At 39.8% G+C, this 18,400-nt stretch overlaps 1 long non-coding RNA gene across 1 annotated transcript; it reads right to left on the bottom strand.

Annotated features, from left to right (window-relative positions):
• Positions 1–2,768: 2,768 nt before the first annotated feature.
• On the bottom strand, positions 2,769–7,815 carry LOC148127431 (uncharacterized). Its single transcript, XR_015742398.1, has 3 exons — positions 7,674–7,815; positions 4,290–4,399; positions 2,769–3,477 (listed from the first exon to the last, which is right to left on the bottom strand). It is a non-coding gene; the product is annotated as an uncharacterized LOC148127431 (long non-coding RNA).
• Positions 7,816–18,400: the final 10,585 nt, after the last annotated feature.

The following is an 18,400-nucleotide window of genomic DNA, read 5'->3' as shown; positions in this document are numbered from 1 at the left end:
GTTTCATATCTAAGGTGGGTCTGGTGTATATTTATGTGCTACCAACAGAGTAAAAAGGAGGAGGTGGAGGAAGACAATTGTGATGGAATGTAGTCTGGTTTCCCAGGAGGGAGGGAGAACATTCCAGAGGAGCGAGAGGCAATTCAGTTCAGATATTTTGTGTGAGAGAAAGAAGGTGAAGACAGATCCTCCCTAAAAGTTTCCAGAGTATATGTGTCAGCCTTCAAGATTTTCTTCCTTTGGTTTGCATCTTTCAGCTGTCATAAAACTGTCTAATTAATGGAGTCTAAGTATTTCTTTCTTGGATTTTGAATGGAGCACAATCTGACATTATTCTGAATCTGAGAAAATAACTGTATGGTTAGAGATGGATTAGCACGGGTGGGGGCCAAATTATATGTGCCAGCAAAACCAAGTATTACAGCAAGCTCAGGACTCTAAAGCTGCTGGACATTTTGGATTTGTGAAGACCTTACACTGGATTAAAAGGCAATTTTGGTGGCCTACCTTGAAAAGGCACATTGAGACTTATGTGCCTGGCTGTGCTATCTGTGCCTCAGACAAATGGCCTCCTGGGAAACCAGCAGCCTTACTACAAAATATGGCTACGCCAACTGCTCCATGGAAAGAAATCTCTATGGATTTTATAGTGGAATTACCTGAAAGTGGGGAAAACACAGTTATTTGGGTAGTAATAGATTTGTTTTCCAAACAGGTACATTTCAAACCTTGTGCGAAAATTCCATCTGCAAAAACGTTGACTAAACTGTTTATTTTACATATCTACAGGTTACATGGGGTTCCTGAGTGCATAATCTCAGACAGGGGTGTCCAGTTTACCTCACACTTTTGGAAGGTGTTCCTGAAGGTATTGGGCTCTGCCCAGTGCTTAAGCTCCGCCTACCACCCACAAACCAATGGGGCTTGTGAGAGAACTAACTCGGTATTGGAACAGTATCTTAGGTGTTATATAAATTATCAGCAAGATGATTGGGCTGACCTACTGCCATTCACTGAGGTGGCATATAACAATTCGGTACATAGTAGTACTGGGTTTACTCCATTTAAAGTGTCTTCGGGAAAAGTCTTTGTACCCATACCCGAGCTACAGGAGAAACCTAACATTCATAGTCATTAGATGAGTGGATAACACAGCTCCAGCTTACCTGGCCGGCTACCCGTAAAGCAATAGATGATGCTCATCAAGCCCATAAAAAATTTGCAGACAAAAAGAGAGCTCCACAAAACCCATATCAAGTTGGTGACAAGATCTTTTTATCCACCAGATATTTGCAGACCACACAAAAGTCAAAAAAGCTAGGACCTAAGTAGGTTGGACCTTTCCCAATTGAACGAATTGTGAACCCTGTGGCAGTCCAACTGAAATTACCTAAACCCCTCAGAAAGATCCACCCTGTCTTCCATGTTAGTTTATTAAAACCTGAACATACCTCCGACTTGAGATCGACTCAGGTCGATCCCCCCGTGCCATTGCTAATTGAAAATGAACAACATTTTGAAGTTAAATAAATTTTGGATTCTCGAAAACAAAGCTGTCGACTCCAATATTTGGTAATTTGGAAACATTTTCCCCCTTCCCATTCCAAATGGGTGAATGAGAAGGATGTTAAAGCTCCTAAGCTTGTAAAGGCATTTCGTACTAAATATCCTGATAAACCCTAAAATATAGTATTGTTGTGTTACACGTATATTTTCTGTTATCTTCTATTTTTTATCTTTTATAAGACGAACGCCTCTTTTGCAGGAGGGCCAAATGTCAGCCTTCAAGATATTCTTCCTTTGGTTTGCATCTTTTGGCTGTCATAAGTAACGGGGGGAGGAGAGGGACATGGTCATGGGAAGCGAGCTGGAGGTGTTACAAAACAGAACTGCATAAGTTGAGGGGGGGAGTTTCTTGCTTAGGCTTCTATCCTATGCTATGCGCAGCCACAATTCTTTATCAAAATATGTCAAGGTCAACGGACAGAGGCCTCATCACCACCTGATGCCACATGATGCTATACACAACTTTTAATTGGATGAGCCAATTGAACTATTGGGGGTGGGAACATTGCCATCACTTTGTATATGTGATTTACGCGCTCATTTTCTCAGATTCAGAATTCTTTTGTTGCTACCACTTGATTTCCAGTAAAAGATATCTTTTGTCTAATTAATGGAGTCTAAGTATTTCTTTCTTGGACTTTGAATGGAGCACCAGCTGACAATATATTTTATAGGGCTGGTAGTTTGCATATAGTTTATAGGGATGGTACTTTTGTCTATGGGCGAGCAACAATAAAGAAATCTGCTTGCAAGAATCACAATGTGTCTTTCTTGGTTTCTGGAGCCTGACAACAATACTGGCAGTCAACTTATGATAACAATTGAGCCCAAAATTTCTGTTGCTAAGGGAGGCATTTGTTAGGTGAACATTGCCCTATTTTACGACCTTTCTTGCCATAGTTGTTAAATGGATCACTGCAATTGCTAAGTTAGTAACACATTCGTTAAGTGAATCTGGCTTCCTTCATTGATTCTACTTGACAGAAGGTCCTAAAAGATTATCGCATCACATCAAATGACTGTAAATGTCATAAATATGAGTGATTTGCCAGGCATCTGAGTTTTGATCACTGGGACCAACAGTCGTAAATATGAAAAAAGTCATAATTCCCTTTTTTCACTGCCATTGTAACTTTGAATGGTCCCTAAATGAATTGTTGTAAGTCGAGGACTATATGTAGAAATGGGCGTGGCATGCTTTTACAATCACAGAAAAAAAATATTTTTTATTTATTTGTTTGTTTGTCAAACATGTACAAGATAACAAGTATAAGTATGAACATAAACAAGAACAAAGGAAGTAAATACAGATAAATGGAGAAAGTAAGACAGGGACAGGTAGGTTTGCTGTTGCACTTATGCACAACCCCCATAAGGGCCTCTTAGAAATGGGATGAGGTCCACGGTAGACAGTTTGAGGTTGAAGCTGTGAGGTGTTGAGGTGGTAGCAATGGAGTCTGGTAGGGTGTTCCAGGTGTTGACCACTCTCTTGCTGAAGTCATATTTTCTGCAATCGAGTTTGTATCGGTTTACCTTGAGTTTGTATTGGTTGCTTGCCCGTGTATTGTTGTGATTGAAATTGAAGAAGTTGTTGATAGGCAAGATGTTATAGCAGACAATTCTGTGAACTATGCTTAGATCGGACCGCAGGCGGCACAGTTCCAGATTGTCCAGGCTCGAAATTTCAAGGCTGGAGGCATAGGGAATTCTATTGTGAGTGGAGGAGTAGAGTACTTTTCTCAAGAATTACCTCTGAACCTGCTCAATTGTGTTTATGTCCAATATACAGTATGGGTTCCAGGTAGATGAGCTGCATGGTGGGAAGATCATTCTTAATGGTTAGTTACACAATGGTTCTGAAGAGTTCGTGTCATTTTCTATATCCAAATCAGCATTTTACTGCTTTTGATTCTGTTTGGGATAATAATATTTGAGATATAAATATTTGACTAGAAGTTCCTAACATAGCAGAGTGTAATGAGTTTATACATGTTTCTATATTTGATTTATCTTGTAGCCTCTTGTTGTGTGAACTACCCTAAGTATTGAGAACTACAGCACGTGAAGCCAATATGTAGGACATTTTTTTTAATACATAAGGAGATATATATACTTTTTATTTCCTTTTTTTCCTTTTCTCAAGATGGATCTAATGATGATTTAGATTTAAGGTATTTCTAGGAGAATGCCTGCTATTATCTTATATTTCCCTACAGATGGATCTGCTCTGAAACTAATTTAGGCATGAAATACTTAGAAATATGTATCATTAGGTCAGCAGCTGCGAAGGAAGGATATTAGGTTACCAAGGCTCAAGAATTAGATAGACACTCCAGAGAGGGGAAAAATTTCAAATTACGAGTGATGCTTTGGGGATATTAACCAAGGTCACTTTTCTGTCTTGTGAGCAATTGCAAAAAACAAAACAAAAACCCAATGTCAATCATAACAGCAAGATAATATATCTATTCTTGGTTTTATAATGGAATCAGAAAAGTCGACTAAATTTTTTATCTGCACGTATTTGCAATATCTTTAAGTAGATATTTAAAACATTCAATCACTCTTCCTCTTAGACAGAAAAGAAGTACAATTATAGAAAGCTGGAAGGCAATCCAAGCCCATCACAATTAGTGCAAGTTCAAATACAGGTAGTCCTTGACTTAAAACCATTGGTTTAGTGGCCACAGAAAGTTACTAGGATGCAGAAAAAACTGACTTACAATTGGTACTTACGGCCCCACGATTATGTGATCAAAAGTGAGACACTTTGTAACCAGCATGTAGTATGATAGTTGCAGCATCCTGGGGTCACGTGATCATCGTTTGCGCCCTTCCAAGACAATTTCCAACAAACAAAGTCAATGGGGGGAAGCCGAATTTGCTTAACAACCATGTGATTCACTTAACAATTGCAATGATTCACTTAACAACCATAGTAAGAAACATACATAGGCATGTTACTTAACAACTACCTCGCTTAGCAAGGGAAGTTTCTGTGCCATGTGTGGTTATAATTTGAGGACTACTTGTAATCTGAAATTTGATTTAGTATGATTTATAAGTTGATAGTAGATCACATTTAAATGTGATCCAAAAGCCAGGGAGTGCAAAAGTAGCGTGTGCACTAACCATCATCCATGCAAAATGGAAAAGAGGAAGATTCTACTTGAGAAAAGTTAAAAAAAGAAGAGGTTCATTTTGAAATATAGGAAATCGCAGGTATGCTTTGGATAGGAATTTACTCTTTTTTTCTGTCACATACAAAGGTATAAAATTACGCTTCAAAATTTTAATTGCCTATTCCCATTGAGATGGAACCAATTACTCTATTCCCCATAGAAATCTCACTGTGAATGGCACAAATTTGAATAAAGCAACCATTTCATGGAGTTTGTTAACCACACTAAACTGTAGATGAAATTCAAAAACATGTTCTGCATTTGGTCAGGATGCATTAGCCATCTCTGTGGCTTTGGATATATTGGAGAAGCTCTTTACAGAGGAAAAATTACAATTCAATAGTCTCAACCATTTAAAAATAAATAAGAACTGGGTTTCAATGATGTACAAAAAAAATTGGAACAGATAATTAAATATTATATTATCCTCCTATTTTTTTCTTTCCTTTTTTCTGATTGTTTTTTCTTTTAGTTTTACAGTTTAGTTTTCTTTCACTATATAGCCTATCTTGGAATATCCTACAATATAAAATCAGTGAGGTCATTGGACACAATGTTCAGCATGTCCCCTATGACTTAAAAATCAGATTCATCCAGCAATTTTTCCCCTGCATAGTAAATGTTTAAGAAAGGTGGGCTAGTTACCTCTGTATGTTGGAGATGTGCCACATTTGAACAAACCCCACTTCAAAGAGCAATAGCACTGAGCACTTAGACATTTATACCACTTTACAGCCCTTTCTAAGTGGTTTATAGAGTCCTCCTATTGCCCCCAACAATCTGGGTTCTCATTTTACCCACCTCGGAAGGATGGAAGACTGAGTCAACCTTGAGCCAGTGAGACTCGAACTGTCAAATTGCTAGTAATCGACAGTCAGCAGAAGTAGCCTGCAATACTGCATTTTAACCACTGCACCACCATAGTGCTTAGGTCATGTCCACTGGTACTTCCATTTTTCACGGGATACTATTATAATTCTCTACCAAATTTGTGAGAGGAATGTAAGATTTAAACCTATTAGATAAAGGTAAAGGTTTCCCTCGTACATTCATGCTAGTCGTTTCTGGCTCTAGGGGCGGTGCTCATCTCCGTTACAAAGCCAAAGAGCTAGCGCTGTCCGAAGATATTCCGTGGTCATGTGGCCGGCATGACTAAATGCTAAAGATGCATGGAACACTGTTACGTTCCCACTAAAGTGCTTCCTATTTTTCTACTTGTATTTTTACATGCTTTCAAACTGTTAGGTTGGCAGAAGCTGGGACAAGTAATGGGAGCTCACTCCGTTACGTGGTGCTAGGAATTTGAACTGCTGACCTTTCTATTTATTTATTTTGTCAAAAGCTTACAATACAATAGAAATAAGAATAAACATAAGTTTAAATATAAGAAATAGGAACTAATAATTGGGGACAATAGGACAGGGATGGTAGCAGAGGTGGCGTTCAGCAGGTTCTGACCAGTTCTGGAGAACCAGTAGCGGACATTTTGAGTAGTTCAGAGAACCGGCAAATCCCACCTTTGACTGCCCCCGCCCCCATCTATTCTCTGCCTCCCAGTCCCAGTTGATCGGCTGGTCTTCTTTTGTTGCCCTGCACAGGAGAACGGAGCTGGAAAGCAGGTTAGTGGGGTGGGGAGAGAATGGGGATTTTGCAGTAACCTTCCCCCAGGAGTGGGGAGGGAATGGAGATTTTACAGTATCCTTTCCCTGCCACGCCACGTCCACCACAGAACTGTTAGTAAAAAAATTTGAATCCCACCAGTGGATGATAGGCATGATTGTGCGCTTATGCAAGCCGCTTACAGAACTCTTAGGAATGGGGTGAGATCAATAGAGGTTAGTTTGAGGGTAAAGGAGTGGGAGTTTGAGCAGGTGACAGCAGAATCAGGGAATGAGTTCCAGACATTGACCACTTTGTTGCTGAAATTACAGTTCCTGCAATCTAGTTTGGAGTGGGTTACATTAAGTTTATATCTGTTGTGTGCTCTTGTGTTGTTGTGGTTAAAGCTGAAATATTCATTAACCGATAAGACGTTGTAACATATGATTTTATGTACTATACTTAAGTCCAATCTTAGCCGTCATAGTTCAAGATCGACAAGCTCTTAGCCACTGAGCCACCGTGTCCTTCTTAAACCTATTAACATGTTGTTAAATCATATTTCTCAAACAGGAATTCGTCAACCTAAAAACCTTGGATGTACAAATAGCCCGCCCTTACCCTTCACTTGTTCAATGACTGTTTGAACTTGTAACAACTCTGAATGAATGAGAATTATGATTGGTTTTTGAAATTCTAGCTGTCACAGTATCCCCATGGTCATGTGACTGTTCCTGACAATCAAAGTCAATGGGAAATCTGGCAGGAGGTCGCAAATGACGATTATATGAGGCCACTTTAAGGATGACGTGGGATTCACTTGTGATGGAATTTCTGTTGCTATGAGGCATGGACATGTAATGTTTCAATTTACATAGCTTAGTGGTGGAAGTTGCAGATCCAATTACTGTTGTTAATCAAGGATTACCTGTAGAGTGTTGTGTTTAAACCATTGTGGAAAAAGAGATAAGATAGTCTTATAAAAATGTGCAATTACCAAAATTTGGCTAAATTAAAATTGTCATCTCTCGATCTTTTAACTCGTTTTAAGTGAGGGAAGATCTGAAAATATGATCTAAGTTTAATTTGAGCAAATAAAGTGAATTTAAAATAAACCAACATTTACACAATTGTTTTGTCCCCCTCATAGTTTTTCTTTTCTTTTCCCTGTGTTCTTTCCCGCTTTAGGTATACAATTTTTATTATAAATACCATGTAAATAACACTCAAAAATGTTGTTTTTACAACAGTGTTAAAGCCAAATGACAGTGGATGAAACAGCAAGCGGACATGACAGTGTCAAGCATATTGTTTATTCATACTGACCTCAGTGAGATATTTGTCTGGGCCACTGTTCTGAGGACACAGTTGTACAGATGCTTCTATGCCAAAAATCTCAGTCAAAAAGCTTAATTAAGGCTTATATCCTAGAAGAGCAAGAAGGCAAATCTGAGGCTGGCAACAGGCCCTATTCATTAAAAAAAGAAAAATAATAATTATCCAGTATTTATACAGAATGTCCAGAAAGCAACACAAAAGAATTCTTTGATTGCATTGTTTTTTCAAAGGGATCCACTGGCTATTCTTTGAACCACCCTGACGTTTCTAATATTCAAATGTACCATCGATTAAAAATAATACCCATTTTCTTTAAATGTCCTCTTTAATTGGTACTGTTACACAAATAGGCTGACGTGGTTCTTTATGCAGAAATAAGCTGTTGTCTCTTTATTGTGAAGTACTCTTGTTTTTAAGTTTTGCTTTTTAGAGACAAGAAATGATAAAAAAAAAAAAAAAGTTTTAAAAGATGCCTCAATTTCAGCCTTTCCGTTGCTGCTTGAATGGATTAAAATCACCAAACTTTCTTCCCTGGAATTTCCATCCTTTGAGGGAACTAGTTCAGATCTTATTAGAGACAATTGGACGGTAATTTCTTCCACTAACTGCCTAAGTGTATTGAAAGGTATTGTTGTGGTTTCTCAGTTCCATTAATATGAGATGGTTATGATAAATGATGTCTTTCTGTGTATATAGAATTGGCATTATTAAACAGGGGGCTTGCCTCTAGCACCCTACTGGCTTAAGGGAGGCATTGCGCTTTAGTGGTTGAAGGATTAGACAAGGATGGGGGAGAGCCCAAATTCAAGTCCATCTCAAATACTCCCCAGATGACTTCTGGGCCGTTCTCTTTCAGCTCAACCTATCTCATAAAGCTTTTGTTGTGGAGATCAATGGAAAAAAGGGTGCTACTTTGAGTTTTTGAAGGAAAGGAAGATAGAAAACTCAACATACCTCTGCTTTTAATCCCAACTATTTAACACATTCCCAAATATTGGGAAATGCCTGAATATGGCTTTCTGGAGTTTTGGGTTGGCAGATAATCCCTTAAAACTCCCTCCCTCCCTTCTTTCCTTGCCTCTCTCCCTCATTTGGTCATCTATTTCATATATGATTCTGGGTGGCTCACAAAAACCATCTCTTGACCTCCAGTATATTTAAGGAGCATGCTCTCTGATTAGTTTTTGCTTACTTCATTTCCCATCTCCTCTGACAAGTAAGATACCTTAAGCCCCATTTCCTATTTTTTCATTTAGATTCGGTTCTTTCTCTGTTGTTTTACTTTGGTCTCCTTCATTCCGGGTTCATTGTCCCTTAATTTCCTGTCTTCCTGGGAGCTTTTCCCACTCAACCTCCCCATGTAATTATGTTGTTGGTTTGAGTGCCAAGCTTGGCAATTTGGTTGCAAACCTTTCGTCCTCATTCGAGGAGGAATCTTTTGCAACCAAATCACCAAGCTCAGAGCTCAAACCAAGAATGCAACCACCAGCCCAAGCTACTAATATTCAAAGATATTTCCCCATGCAATATTTGAATCTCAACCAACTATCAAGTTTCCCTTTTCTCAAAGAAGCCCAAGGATAAATTGATTTGTTTTCTGACGTTCCTATTCATCTCATAAATTGGTCAGTTGGTATCAGAGTCTATGAACAGAGTTTGTGAAAAAACTAATACAGAACAAGGTATTTTAAAGAAATTGTAGATGTTTGCAAATTCTTTCCATAGAAATTCGTATGGTTTCTTCTGCATCCTGAACTGTTTTCTTCACTGAGGGTAATAGCCAGGTCTGTCAGAGCTAAATATATTCCAGTATTCTGCTCTGGAGTAACCCAAATTCTATGCTTAGAATAGTCACCCTCCAACCCAAGCATGACTATTGTACAAATAAAGCGTATATTCACAAATGTGCTGATTCTGAGCATTTATGAAAATATGGAATGTGATCTTAGGGCTCTGTGCAGAAATTAGTCCCATTTGATTCCCAGGAATGCTGAACCTGCTTCTGATGATTGTAGGAAGCGAACAAAAGGTCCATGTATCGTGTTGTTGTTAGATCGGATTCTGCTTCCTCTTTTTCACAAAGCAGGGCCCATGCACTCTTTTTGCTACCCAAAGTGTAGAGCTATAATCATTGTATGAATGGTAAAAAAAATAAATATTTTTTAATTCTTTTTTGTACAATGTGTAATTAAACTTTGGAATTTGCTACCACAAAATGTGGTGCTGGGTGTTTTGTTTTTTTTAAAGGATTGGACCAATTCATGGAAGTCATGAGGATGAGCCGCTATCAGTCTTACTGGCAGTGTCCCTACCTCTGAAGGCCATTTGCTGGGAAACTGGTAGGCTTCTGCAAACCACTGACTGACTAATAAAATAAAATATTCGTAGCTCAGGGTTGAAATGAAGGGTCCTTGGCGCTCTCTGAGCTTGGTTGTTTTCTTGCAGGCATTTCATAACTCAGACTAGGTAACATCATAATGAGCACTACTGATGTTACATAGTTTGGGTAATGAAATGTCTGCAAAAAACAACAACCAAGGTTAGAAAGCACCAAGGTCCCTCACTGATTGACCACTCTGATACCAGGATGCTTGGGTGAGATAGGCCAGGGCTCTGATCTAGCAATGCACTGCTTATATTCTTAAGATCCCAGGATGCTAAAGCTGGAATTTGTGGCAAAATTTAAATGGTGGGAATTTCTAGACTTCTGTGCAGTCTTACTGAAAAAGTTAATGAGGCAAGGGATGATTTTTCATGTTTAAACATTTGAGAAGTGATGAGATGAACATACCAAATGGGAATCTGCTTATAGAATAGAATTCTTTATTGGCCAAGTGTGATTGGACACACAAGGAATTTGTCTCAGTGTACATAAAAGAAAAGACACATTCGTCAAGAGTCAAGAATCAAAAGGTACAACATTTAATAATAGTCATAGGGTACAATAAGCAATCAAATCATGCTAGGAAACAGTCAATATAAAGCGTAAGGATACAAGTGACAAAGTTACAGTCATACAGTAACAAGTGGGAGGGGATGGGTGATAAGGAGTGATGAGAAGATTAATAGTAATAGTAATGCAGACTTTGTAAATAGTTGGACAGTGTTAAGGGAATTATTTGTTTAGCAGAGTGATGTTGTTTGGGAAAAAACTGCCCTTGTGTCTAGTTGTTCTGATGTGCAGTGCTCTATAGTGTTGTTTTGAGGGAAGGAGTTGAAACAGTTTATGTCCGGGATGTGAGGAGTCTGTAAATATTTTAACAGCCCTCTTTTTGACTTGTGCAGCATACAGGTCCTTGATTGAAGGCAGGTTGGTAGTAATCATTTTTTCTGCAGTCCTAATTATCCTCTGAAGCCTGCGCCTGCCTTGTTGGGTTGCAGAACCAAACCAGACAGTTACAGAGGTGCAGATGATAGACTCAATAATTCCGCTGAAGAACTGAATCAGCAGCAATGGGATTTGTGTATTTATTATTTTATTTATATATGAAATTGAGAGACTGCCCACCTCACACGCAGAGGAGGTCTTCTTGCCTTCTGCCATTGGAATGTACATACAAGAAAACTGTCCTGGATGTTTATCTGTCTAGCATTATCCAGGAAATGAAATCCAGAAGAATCCTGCTCTTAGGAGACCATATCTGAACTCCCATTCAAGAGGCAGCTCATTGTTTCATACCAAGATCAAGGTAAAGGGAATTGACTCACCATCCTGTAGAAATGCTAACAGAGATCATTTTAGCTCAAAGGAAGTGCTGATGGGAGGAGATGCTAATGAATCATAAAAAATATGATTTTTCAGCTGTTTTTATTGGCTAGATGACGCCTGGCAGTTATACCTTTCAGTTGAGGCTGAACCTTACTGAGAATCTTGGGATTTCTTCAGATCAGGCTCAACTCAGGCTAAATAAACATCAGAGGATGGCAGAATTTAATTGGCTGGGGGAGGGGGGAAGCTTAGATGACTGACAACAAAAATATATATTGTCGAGGCCATGGTTTTCTCAGTTATCTGACTGAGAAAGTTAGATTAAGCCTGGATTAAGAAGCCTTTTAATTGTGTTGCTGGATAAATTTGCTGAGACTTTCTTGGGTCACCAGAAGAACAAATATAGTTTAATACTAATGTAAGGTTTCCCTACACAGTCATGTCCAAATCTAGGGCGTGGTGATCATCTGTTTCTTGACCAAGGGACCCAGCATTGTCCAAAGACATTTTCTGAGGCCAGCATGGCTATACACCAAAAACATAAAGAATGCTGTTATCTTCCCACCAATGTGGTACCCATTAATCTATGTGCATTTGCATGCTTTTGAACTGCTAGGTGGACAGGAGCTGGGGCAAGGAACAGGAGCTCACTCTGTTGTGCAGTGCTCAGGTCTCAAACTGTGGTGGGATACAAAATTTTTTACTACCGGTTCTGTGGGTGTGGCTTGGTGGGCATGGCATGGCTTGATTGGCATGCCTTGGTGGGTGTAGCATGGGAAGGATACTGCAAAATCCCCATTCCCTCCCCGCCCCATCCCACCAACCTGCTTTTTAGCTCTGTTCTCCTGTGGAGGGCAACAAAAGACCCAGTCGATCAGCTGGGACTCGGGAGGTAGAGAATAGATGGGGGTGGGGCCAGTCACAGGTGGTATTTGCCAACTACTCAAAATTTCTGCTACCGGTTCTCCAGAACTGGTCAGAACCTGCTGAATACCACCTCTGGTCTTGAACCTAAAGAAGTAAACTGGACAGTCACCAGAATTGCTAATTTGCAAAACTAAATCTTGAATGTTTTAAACACATAAAGTGACAGTAAGGGTCACTATTGCTTTGAAAAAATCAAGGCAACTGAAAAAGAAGCCAAGAGAAGACCAGGGATTTAGATGCAATTATTGATGATACAATTAGGAGCTCAGACTCAACATCGCAATTACTGATGGGCAAATCTGCCAAAGCACCTGAACAATAGCAGTGTGGATGGTTGCAGACATTACAACGAGTCAGACAATTGATGCCAGGCATGCGGGGCACTGACTAAAAAGCTAGAGGGTTAAATGCAGACCAACAGGAGAATTTTGGAACAAGATAAGGAGGAAAACCATTCTACCACTGGACACTTACCATTGGGTAAAGCCACAGCAATGCCATTAAACTTCATCCCACTGACCATGATCAGAACAGAAATAGTGCCAGGCAAATTCTGAAAGATTCATAATTGGTCTTCTTGCTCATTATCTTTCTTCTCACAAGCAGACAAGTGGAGATGTTGGTCTTAAATAGTGGGCAAAAAATGGTAATCCCAGATTGGTCTGATATTTCAGGAAGAATAGGGGGTTGGGCTTCAAAAATTCAAAGCAAAGTGTTCTCTGCCCGGTTGCCGGGTGTGGGGATGGGATTCTACCAGTTCGCACCTATTCGCTAGAACTGGTTGTGAACATTCTAAGCAGTTTGGAGAACCGGTTGTTAGAAGATATTATTGGCCTAATCCTGTAAGGAAGGCAGGAAGGAAACATTCTGGTGTTGCTTATAGAAACTGCCTCTCTGTTAACCCTGATTACATTCTTGGCAGGACTAGACTTTCTGTCTCAGGAACTTCTCTGGAGTTTTTTCCCCCTCCTTTGCTGGTACTTTGCTTGTGTGGAGTGACCATTCAAAGTTACAATGGCACTAAAAAGAGTGACTTATGACCATTTTTCACACGTAAGTTGTTGCAGCATCCCCACAGTCATGAGAGGCCAGGCGAGGAGATGTGTGCCTCAATGTGAGTGATATTGAGTTGGTCACGCCCAGCCAATAACATTTAATGGATAGGTGATTAATGAATATATAGCCACGTCCACCCAGCCACATGACCCTGTCACATGCCACACCCATCCAGTCACATGACCATCAAGCCACGCCCATCAACTAAGCCACACCCACAGAACCAGTTGTTAAAAAATTTGAATCCCACCCCTGGCTTGGTGGGTGTGATGGTGGATGTGGCCTAATTGGCCTCCTGCGGGGGGGGTGTTTTTGCCCTCCCCAGGATGCCTCGAGCCTCTGGGAGGGCAAATACAGCCACACAGGCCCATTTCTGGCCTTCCCGAACTCCCGGGAGGCCCATTTTTCACCCTGCCTGAGCCTCCGTACACGCCCTGCATTTACCTGCATCCAAAATGTGGGGACTCCTGGGAGAGGCGGGGCGGTGTGGGCAGGGCCAGTCAGGAGTGAGCTTTGGGGGTTCTCCAAACTGCACAGGATCTTAGCTAGGGGCTCTCCCAGATCCCTGCGAACCCCCAGCAGCAGAACTCCTGGGCATAGCACTGATTTCATGTACATAACTTCACTGATGACTTTTCCCCCTGTTCTAATGCTACTTCAGTATGAAAGCAACAGTTAAGTTAGGAACTGTGGGACAAGATATATGCCATACCCAGTAGTTCTTTCCCACAATATTTTTTAGCATCTGCTGCTTAATGACTGTTTAATATTACATCAGCCCCACCCTGTTAATTTGTTTCTTGGCTGGACTGATCTTGTACCTGTTAGTGGATAGAAAATAATATAATGGGGGCATTAATACTGCTGAGGCATCAGAACAAAAGTTAAACAAGTTGATTTTATTTAAAGGAACACCCCACACCCATCAGCCATAAAATGGCAGACTATAGTTAGCAGCTGCCATTCCTGTGATCTTGAAAAAAAGTTGCTGTGCAATGCTGAAATTGTATGTGTAGGTAGATGCATTTCCCCTTGTACCACGGTGTGGTGGTAGTTGTGGAATGGCTGTGGTTTTTCTAATTGACACATGGGTGTCTGGAGGAAATTCTCACTTCCTCTGATTAGGCTGAAAGCAGACTAGGGACATAAATGGAGAGGCATCAAGGCTCACGGTGCAAAGGGTTGACAAGTCTAGGGCTTCCAAGTAAACAAAGAATAAAGGAAGGCTTGTTGTCGTTTCTGAAATGAGGAGGAAGATGCAGTATGTACGGGGCCAACTTTTCCCTACCTGATGACCTCCAGAGGTGTTGGCCATAGTGGATTGGGATTATGGAGACTGAAGACCAACATGTCTGGAAGAAAGCAGGTTGAGAAAACGTTGTTTTATGCATATGCATCTAGTGTGAACATTTCTGTTGGATCTGGGAACACAGGAATGATAAGATCAAAATCCCAATGTTTTATATCTTAGAATATGAGATTCTGTTATGATATTTGTTCAGATATCAAAAAGCAATGACTGCATGCCTCCTGTTGCCTTTCTCAAGTCTAAAGAGATTCCTCTCCTTCAGTTTTTTATAGGCCTTTGTTTTTGGTCCCCTGGTTATCTTTGCTATTCTTCTCTGAAGCCATTTCTATTTCACCAAATCCTTATTAAAGTGTGGTTTCCAGACAGTATTCAAGGGTGGGTCTGACCACAGAAAAATAGATTGACTACTTTCCATGACCTTTACTGTGCTGGTCAAACAGTATATAGTTAATTGGGAATTGGAAGCTGTCCCCTTAAGGGAATGCCTCATGGTAAATGTAGTTCATGTCATGTGATCACATCGGTAATCCTGATTAGTCGCTGAATTGATCCTTTGTTGGGTTTGGGGGAGCTTTCTTTATTCTTGCTTGAACCCCAGCATCGTGCTGGTGTCTTTCCCTTTGCTCCATCGTTATGGGATGAAGATAACTATATTTTCACACTATGAAGACGACTATGCAAAGATTGGACATTAGATGAATCTCAACCTAACTGTGAGTTATACCTTGAGGATGCCTATTACAATCCAATAAAGAAACTTTGTATGGAAGCCTTTGTAGAGTTTATCTAACTGTCTTTATATTCAGCCAGGAAAGTTAAAGGCAGAACATTTATTATTGTTTAGGTAGCATTTGCCACCTTTGCAACATCATCACACTACAGATACCTATACAGTCAGCAATCACTATTCCAAACCCTCTTTTACAAGAATTACAGGTAGTCCTCAACTTATGATCACAATTAAGCCCAAAATGTATGTTGCTGAGATATTTGTTAAGTGAATTTTGCCCCATTTTACAACCTTTCGTGCCACAGTTGTTAAGCAAATCACTGCAGTTTTTAAATTAGTAGCACGGTTGAGTGAATCTAACTTCCCCACTGGTTTTGCTTGTCAGAAGGGCACAAAAGGTGATGACCTGACCCCAGCACATCATGATCGTCATAAATATGAGTCAATTGCCAAGTGTCTGAATTTTGATCACGTGACCACAGGCTTACTACAATAGTTGCAAAGTCATAAGTCACTTTTTTTCAGTGCCATTGTAACTTCAAACAGTCACTAAACGGATTATTGAAAGTTGAGGACTGTCTGTATTGAAGAGCTGTGGTAGTACAGTGGTTAGAATGCAGCATTGCAGGCTAATTCTCCCAACTGCCAGCAGTTCAATTCTAACTGGCTCGAAGTTCACTTAGCTTTCCATCCTTCCAAGGTCGGTAAAATGAGGACCCAGATTGTTGAGGGCAACATGTTGACTCTGTAAACCGCTTAGAGCAGGGGTCTCCAACCTTGGCAACTTTAAGCCTGGCGGACTTCAACTCCCAGAATTCCCCAGCCAGCTGCTGGCTGGGGAATTCTGGGAGTTGAAGTCCTCTAGGCTTAAAGTTGCCAAGATTGGAGACCCCTGGCTTAGAGAGGGCTGTAAAACACTATGAACTGGTATATAAATCTAAGTGCTATTGCTATTACCAAGTTGACCATTCAATTATCTGAGCATTTGATTTTTGTTTCCTACATGAAAAAGTTTGCATTTAAATTTCATTCTTTTGTTTGCATCTGATTTTCCACCGTAGGTTTGAATTTTTGTCTTGAAGGAACAGAGTGGACCCAGCTACTGCTGACATAAAGCAATGAGCAACTTTCTTGCTTTGGCCCCACCCTTTCTTCTTCAATGTGGTCTCTGAGGGCTACAGAAAGCTTGACCGTGAGGTCATCAGATTGGGAGAGGCCAAATGTTTAGCAGGTGTTGGGGGATAGCTCTATTAAGCCTTACAAATACCCATCTGGTCTCTTAACTGCCTGCTAAGAAGAAAAATTAGCTAAGATGTGGCTGGCTAATTGATGGCTCAGCACAGCATGTGAAACAACCTTAGCAATCTTTCTTGAGAGGAAAAGAAAAGAAAAAAAAAACCAAACAAGTCATTTTTTTCCAATCAAGTAGAAGCAGAGCCATGTTAATCTCTTCTAGCTTATGTAGTTAGCCTGTGATAGCCAGTTTCTTTATGATCTTTGAACAAGAACTGGGTTAAAAAATACATTATAGATTTTCATTTTACTAAGCATTTGGGGAACCTTTTCACTTGCAAACAATGGTTTAAGAAGATTTAGTGGATTGAACTACTTGAGAAAATGTCACTTACTACACTAAAATGAAATAGAAAAGTATTACATTATCAGGAATGTCAGGGTTCAATCCTTTCCATCTGTAACAAAATGAATACCATTAGCATATATAAAAATTTTAAATTTAATGGCCGGATATAATAATGTAGAAGCTATTGTATGTAGGGCAATGTAATGAAACATTAATCCTAAAATTTTAAAAAACAATTCCATATGGTTTATCCTGACTAATTCCACACACTGATTTCAGAGAGATTTGGGCCATGCAGCCCAATACTTATCAAATATCTATTCAAATGCTTATAAACTGCATTTTTTGGCCAATGGCCAGTTGTAGCAGCATTATATAAACAGCCATGAATGCAAAGATTCTAACATCACAAATGTGAAAACAAATTTCACGCAGAGCTAACAATGACTGCCCAACAATTTTGAAAAAGAAATAGGCTAGAGTCACAAAAACTGCTCAGCTGAAATGTTTGTGAGATTTTTGGGGGGTTTGAACTGTGAATATAATTCACAAGAAGTTTTGCACAACGTGTGAGTCCAGCCTGATAGGACTACCCCAGAAGCATGTTAATCTAAATACATTCTGACTGAGGCACTCTGGGAGTTGAAATCTTAAAGTTGCCAAGTTTGAAAATACTGATCTGAGGGGTCCATGCTGCACTGTTTTCTTGCAGACATTTCATTATCCAAACTAGGAAACTATCAGTGATCTGCAAAAAAACAATCAAGCTCAGAGAACACCAAGGACCTACCTTTCATTTCAACCCTAAGCTACAAATATTCTCCTTTATTAGTACACTGATCTAAATCCATCAGTCTTCTGCAACTCTCTGTAATTCCCAACTAATGTATAAATCAGATTTAAAACACAAATTTTTGCAGATGAATCAGCACTTGTGTGTGTCATTCCAAACAATTCCAAAGAACTCTTATTTCAATGTTTATTATGGCCTCAGCTGCTTTTGTTATTTCTGCAGACTGGTCTTATGTTTGTTTACTTTGAATTAATCCCTACTGATTTAAATAGGAAGTACTACCAAAGAAGGTTTGTAATTTATTTGCAGCCATTTTTATTCTGGTTTAATCATTGATTAGCTTTAATCCCAGCTTTCCTTCAAAGTCGGATATCGGAGTGCATAGGGTACCCTATTGAATGTTATTCTCACAACAATCCTGTGAGGTAAGTAGAACTAAAATGTGCTTGACCTAAACTCATTTGGGGAGTTTTCACAACTGAGAATGGACTTGAAGCTGAAACTCCAGGATTCTGGTATAGCACCTGAACTAGTTGTCTCATACAATCACGTCCAGTTCATCCAAAGTGAAATATATCAACAGAGAAGACTCAGAAGAATAATTAGGCA

The sequence above is a fragment of the Pseudonaja textilis genome, chromosome 2 (genome assembly GCF_049901715.1).
Source record: "Pseudonaja textilis isolate UNSWEBS1 chromosome 2, rPseTex1.2, whole genome shotgun sequence".
In the NCBI taxonomy this organism is placed as follows: domain Eukaryota; kingdom Metazoa; phylum Chordata; class Lepidosauria; order Squamata; family Elapidae; genus Pseudonaja; species Pseudonaja textilis.
The sequence above is the reverse complement of the archived record's forward strand: the minus strand, read 5'-3'. Positions and strand labels throughout refer to the sequence as shown.